Genomic DNA, 7,112 nt, shown 5'->3' with positions numbered 1-7,112 from the left:
AGATGTGGGCTGTGTGAGAGAGAGTTGGGGGCAGGAGACAGAATGCAGTCTCAGAAGAGATTAGTGTGCAAACACAGCAGTCGGGTTTTCCTGGAGAAGGCAAGATGCTGGAAGTTCAGTATTTCCCCTTCACTGGTGATTGATGGTCTCTGAGTCTTGTGGGGGGATTAGAATTCTGCATTTTGATTCACTCTTGGCAAGTCTAAAGCTAACAAACAGTGTCCCTGAGATGTGAAATCAGGCCTCAGCGGACTCTCAGAAGACACGGCTATCTCTTGACTTTGCAAATATGCCTTTTTAACATACATTATTATCTATAATGTTTAATAATCTCTTATACACTTATGGGCTGTAGCACTTCTCATCCCCAAGCACTTGATAGATGACTGTAAAATGAGTAAATGCTGCACATAGTGTCTCCCCAGGCTTGGGCAGATTAGTGCAGATTAAATTCTGCACTAATATGCCTTCGGCCATGAATGTTCCATTACATTTTACTGACTTCCAACAACTCTGCTGACCATATTTTTGTGCTCCTTGAGCAATTCAAAATATTTTTAAATCAACACTAACCTATGTGTGTGAACACTCGACATAAGAACACAATGTTCTCAGTGCTGTATTAGGAGTGGACAGGGTCCCTTCCCTCAGGAATTTACAATCTTACATACATTTTTTTTTAAATGTATGTGAAAGCCCAATTTGTGGGACACCTTTGAACTTTTGTCTTGGGAAATTTTGGCTTGAAAATGACCAGCTCGACTCTGAAACCAAGGGGGAGTGAGTGTGTGTGTGCGTGCACATATATATAATATATAAAATGTGTGTGTGTGTGTGTGTATATGCAATATTTGAAGAAAAGTTTCAAAAGATTTGTGAGTTACAGTTAATTAAAAGTGTAACCTCTGACATTTTCCCTTTTGCATAGACCCCTCTATCTCACAAATATCTTGTTTATTAGTCTTCAAACTTCCCGTACAGTGAAAGCTTGTTGGAAGCTCATGAACTAGCTATATATGAAGAAAATAGATTATATGAAGTAAATAAGCAACTTTATTAATTATTTTGTTGGTGCCCTATACTGCTCCCATTGATTTCAGTGGAAAATGCCTGATTCTATTCCCACTGTTGTCAATAGAAGTTTGCTACTGATTTCAGAGGGAGCATAAGTGGGCATTATATGTGTGTGAACGTATTGCCCTCTATCCAGCTGGTTAACTATAGGATTTAAACTAAAAGCAAAGGGGGTGCTACCCCTCCTCTCTGTGGCTTGGGTAAGCAACGTTCCTCCATGGCACCCTTCCCTCTTGACGGACGCAGAGAGCATTCAGTTTTTGTTCCAAACCACTGTTGGCTGGTGGGTTGTTAGTGAGAAAGGACATAAAGGTCTGTTCTGTATGAGATAGTGAAATTACGCACCTCCTTTAGCTTTCAGAGGTAGGTTCTGTCTGCTTGCCGCTGTAGGATAAGAATTCTAGACCCAGCTTCTCAAGTGTATATGTGGCTTGTCACAGCAAGGTAGCAACCTCCTCAGAGTTAAGGTTACAGCTAGGGGGCCGTTATGAGGTTGCTCTTGATCCTCTTTGTAAGAAAAAGAAGGAAGAAAATAAAATTCCTCACACTTGGGCATTTCTGCAATTAAGTTTCGTTGGCAAAAGAATATTTTCTGAAAATTTTAAATGAATTGAATTGATGCATTTTGAAATGAAAATACTTTAAATGGTCTCCTTTTAAAAATGTGTGCAAAGTGCCTACTATTTCTCCCTGTCCAGTTAAACTGCATTATATCACACAATGTTCAGTATAGGTAGATTTTTACAATGGCTTCTGCAAGAGGCAATTTACATGGTCCGGAATAGTAAATGTTTAATAAATTGCTGTTTTTTGAAAACTAGACACGATTCTTCCTCAATAAAGCCAAAGAAGAATCAAGTATTAATGGCAAATATTTTTGTTGGTGGTGTCTGAACCAGCCCAGACTCTTTTTCAAAAAAGAGAGGAAACTCTAGGCCAGGGGTCAGCAACCTTTCAGAAGTGCTGTGCCGAGTCTTCAAAAGAGAGAGATGTTCATCAGCACAGATGAACCAATGCAGTCCCAGAATCGCAAAAGAACTCCCAGCATGGGATCAAAAACGGAGTCGATCTGCTCACTGTATGGGGAAAAGAATCCAGCAGGCCAGATACCCCGTTCAAAAAGATGAAATGCCAATATACTTTGCCCAAAATAATCCAAGGCAGCGATGGACAGATGCTACCAACAGGGACACAACGCCACAGCAAGTGTCGTGTGAAAATTAAGGAGCTCAGGCAAGCCTATCAAAAACAAAGGAGACCAAACAGTCCACTTCGGATCAGACAGCCCCAATACATGCTGCTTCTATGATAAGCTGCATGCAATTCTAAGGGGCCCTACCATACCCAGCCACTGTCCGTGGACACCATGCAAAAGGGGGAGTCTTCACACAACAGAGATGAGGATTTTTTGGATGAGGAGGAGGAGGTGGTCTTGAGGATAGTGGCACGGACAGGCAAGCAGAAGCAATCCTTTCTCCCCGAACAGTACAGGAACTGTTTCAATCCACCTCTCGAGGAGCCAATACCTCCAAGGTGGGCTCCCAGACCATGAAGCCAGAGAAGGCACTATGTGAGTGTAACCTTTGTAATCATAATACACGGGTTTCAAAAGCAAGCATGTTTAAATTTTAGTTGCCCATAGGAAGATTGGAGCCATTCGCAGCCAGTACAGCTACTGGAAAAAGTCTGTTAACATGTCTGGGGATGGAGTTGAAAAAATCTGCCAGGGACATCTCCATAAAGCTCAATCCGGAGACATACTACTAAAAGCCTTTTTGGCAGAAGGGTTTCTGGGGCAGCAGCCTTATTCCATCCTCCATGGTAAGACACTTTACCACGACCCTTACTCTCAAAACAGAGATTGTGCGACGCACAGCAAGCCAGCAATCTAACGATGGGAATTGATGATGGGGCAAGGCAGATGGCTACATAAAGTAACTGAGAAACAGGTAATGTTAGCCCCAGGCTAAACCAAATCCTTAGTACGTGTAACCAAATGGCACGTTGCTCCAGTTTTAATCAAGCACCTGGAGCCAATTAAGCCTTTCTAGAAGGCAAGTAGAGATAGCTACTTTAATTAGAACACCTGCAGCCAATCAAACGCAGGCTAATCAGCGCAGCCTGGGTTTTAAAAACAGAAGCTTCAAACTCCAGTCAGGCAAGGGTGGGGGGAGGAAGCCAGACGGAGAAGGATCATGTGTGAGGAGCTGGGAGCTAAGCAGGCAAGGAGGCTGCAGAAGTGAGAGAGTGTACTGCTGGAGGATTTGAGAGAGGACAAGCGTTAATCAGGCACAAGAGGAAGGTCCTGTGTGAGATAAACGAAGGTATTTGGATGGAGGCTGTGGGGAAGTAGCCCAGGGAGTTTGTAGCTGTCATCGCTGCTGTATACAGGAGGCACAAGACAGCTGCGATCCACAGGGCCCTGGGCTGGAACCCAGAGTACAGGGCGGCCCGGGTTCCCAAACCTCCCAACTCCTGATCAGACACAGGAGGAGCTGACTCAGACTGTGGGTTCCACAAGAAGGGAAGATCACTGAGGTGAACAAATCCGCCAATAAGCACAGGACCCACCAAGGTGGAGGAGGAACTTTGTCACAGAATATTGGTTTCACTGAGGTCTAACCTAGTCAGTAAACTGTGCCAGCGTGCTTTGCACATTTGGATGTTTAATTCTACCATCATTCTGCACTTGCTCAGCCTATAGTTGACCTGCTCCTTACTACTGACCAGGCTGCCTGTGTATGGCTTCATGAACCATGGCATCAAGGGGTAGGCTGGGTCCCCCAGGATAACTATAGGCATTTCAACATCCCCAATGGTAATTTTATGGTCTGGGAAGTAAGTTCCTTCCTGCAGTTCTTCAAATAGACCAGAGTTCCTGAAGATGCAAGGGTCATGCACCTGTCCCAGCCATCCCACACTGATGTCGGTGAAACGTCCCTTGTGATCCACCAGTGCTTGCAGCACCATTGAAAAGTACCCCTTGTGGTTTATGTACTGGCTGCCAAGGTGGTCCAGTCCCAAGATAGGGATATGCGTTCTGTCTTATCGCCCCACCACAGTTAGGGAACCCCATTGCAGCAAAGCCATCCACTATGACCTGCACATTTCCCAGAGTCACTGCCTTTGATAGCAGCAGCTCAGTGATTGCCTTGGCTACTTGGATCACGGCAGCCCCCACAGTAGATTTACCCAGTCCAACTTGATCACTGACTGACCGACAGGTGTCTGGCATTGCAAGCTTCCAGAGAGCTATCCCCACTTGCTTGTGAACTGTGAGGGCTGCTGTCATCTTGGTATTCTTGCACTTCAGGGCAGGGGAAAGCAAGTCACAAAGTTCCATGAAAGTGCCCTTATGCATGCGAAAGTTTCGTAGCCACTGGGAATCATCCCAGACCTGCAACACTATGTGTGGTCCCACCAGTATGTGCTTGTTTCCTGGGCCCAAAATCGGTGTTCCACAGCAGGACCCTGCCCCATTGCCACCGTGATGTCCAAATTGCCAGGGCCCATGCTTTGAGAGAAGTCTGTGTCCATGTCCTCATCACTATCGTGATTGCGCTGTCGTTGCCTCCTCATCTGCTTTTGCAGGTTCTGCACATACCGCCAGATAATGCGTGAGGTGTTTACAATGCTCACAACAGCAGTGGTGAGCTGAGTGGGCTCCATGCTTGTCATGGTATGGCATCGGCAGGAGAGCAGAGTTGCAGTGGAAGCGGTGGATGACAACGGATGCAATGAGAATAGATATTTATATAGAACGATGAGATGACCTGAGAGGTGGATTCACGGCAGCAGGAGAGCAGAGTTGCAGCAAAAGCAGAGGATGATGATGGATGGCACGAGAATAGATATTTATACAGAATGTTGAGAGGACCTGCGAGGTGGATTCATGGCACCAGAGTAGCAGAGTTGCAGCGGAAGCAGTGGATGACGATGGTTAGCAGTCCTACTGCACAGTTAGCTGACAGCTGCACCCAGGACATAAAGGCAGCGGTGACTGTGAGCTGAGCTGAGTGGGCTCCATGCTTGCCATGGTATGGCATCTGCAAAGAAAAAAGGCTTGAAATGATTGTCTGCCATTGCTTTCATGGAGGGAGGGGCAACTGATGACATGTACCCAAATCCACCCGCAGCAATGTTTTTTGTCCTATCAGGCATTGGGTGCTTAACCCAGAATTCCAGTGGGCGGCGGGATAGCTACCCACAGTGCACTGCTCCGTAAGTCAATGCTAGGCACGGTAGTGAGGACACACTCCGCTTAATGTGCTTAGTGTGGACTTACACAATTGACTGTATAAAAATCGACTTCTTTAAAATTGACCTAATTTATAGTGTTGCTAGAGTTGCTAGAGCTATATTTTATCCACTGAACCTCATTGCCTCCTGTGCCAATTGCTCCAGCTCCATGTTGTCAAGTGTCATGCATTTGATATGACACTTGCACATTTGGCAACCCTGTCCCACTTTGCCCTGTCCCGTCTCCTTACATTTGGCTGTTTTGGGAGTACAGCTGCAGTTGTTTCTCCTGGCCACTAGGGGTTCAGGCAGCCAGCTGGCCTTTCTTCATCTCCTCTCTGTGCTCCCCCTGCTGGCACCAGGTGTGTGGTGCCTCTAGGGAGGAGATGATGCCTGGGGCAGCTGATAGGCGGGTGATGGGAGCAATGGGGGAAGGGGACAAAGGGAGGGAGGAGGAGAAGTGGGGGAAGATTGGGGAGGCTGGTGAGGAGAGGGGCAGGAGGAGGCCCAGGGCTACCCACATCCCCAATGTCTTCCCCGGCCCCATGCTCCTACTGACCTCCTAGCCACCCTGCTCCACCCCCAGTAACCCTTCAGCCTCTTGCCCCGCCTCCGCCATCTTTCTTTCAGACCTTTCCCCCCACCAACCTCCCCTTTCCCCCATGTAACCTCTGACTCCTTCCCATCCCCTGGTCCCCATTGCTCTTGGTTGCCCTTGGTTCCCTCCAAACCTGCCTTGCTTCCGGGATGCAGGGGGAATAGGTTTCCTCCTCTCTCCCAACACACACCTACTGCCCCTGATTGAGGGGAGTGAGAGGGAGAAATCAGAGACTTTTTCACACCATTGAGAAATGTCACTCACGGAGCTGCACAAACTTGGCAGCAATGCACATTTCTGTGCTTATCTGTACAGTTCATCGCAACACAACAGTCTTAGCTCTGATCTCAGCTGAATACCATTCTCTTAGAGATCAGGTTATTGTGTTGTGGAGCAATATGCATTACTTTATGGTTGATAAGAATAATTGGTTTATTTTGTGGGTGGTGTAAAATTTACAGTATCTTTTAACTATTCATTTCCTTGCCTTTAAGTGCTAGAGATTGGTAAATGATACACTAGGGAAGTCGCTGTTGTCACTCAGCAACCATAATTGGATTTTGAAGTGAAGATTTGTTTGGTTTTGCAGTAGGAATCACTTCATCCTCCACTGAAACGTAGCCTCCTTTGGGATAGGATGGAGCCACTGTTTAAAAACACGTTGTCACAACATGCAAGAGTTTAGGACAGGATGGGAAGCGAATGAAAAATTCTTCAGCTGCTGGAAACTAACGAAGGAATTTTGCTTAGCACAATGGGCACCAGGGCTAATGTTGTTGTTCCTTGGAGAGACGTGATAGTGTTTCAGGGCAATGCATGCTCCTGTTTATGAAGATATTATGATTATTGTTAAATAGCTTATTTCAGTGTCTCACAGGATTGCCATCCAGGAAGACAGCTACATTGTGTACAGAAGGCAATTACTAGCTAGAAAAACAAATCTGTAATATGTGAACAACAGACCTTCCAGAGAGACTAGGGCAAATCACAGGACAAGTTCAAGCTAGAAAAAGCCTCACATACAACAAGTAAACTGAGGCCCATCTTGGAAGCCAGATGACAGAAATGCATGGAGCCACTATCCTCTCGAGCTGTCTATATTCTTCCCAGCATCCCCCTTGCCTTGTGAAATGCTGAGAAAGTGTGTGTCATAAAGTTGGTTTGTTTTGCTGTCTCCAGGGAACTTATTGTAGGGACACTA

This window comes from Chelonoidis abingdonii, chromosome 3 (assembly GCF_003597395.2).
Source record: "Chelonoidis abingdonii isolate Lonesome George chromosome 3, CheloAbing_2.0, whole genome shotgun sequence".
In the NCBI taxonomy this organism is placed as follows: domain Eukaryota; kingdom Metazoa; phylum Chordata; order Testudines; family Testudinidae; genus Chelonoidis; species Chelonoidis abingdonii.
This window is presented reverse-complemented; position numbering follows the sequence as displayed.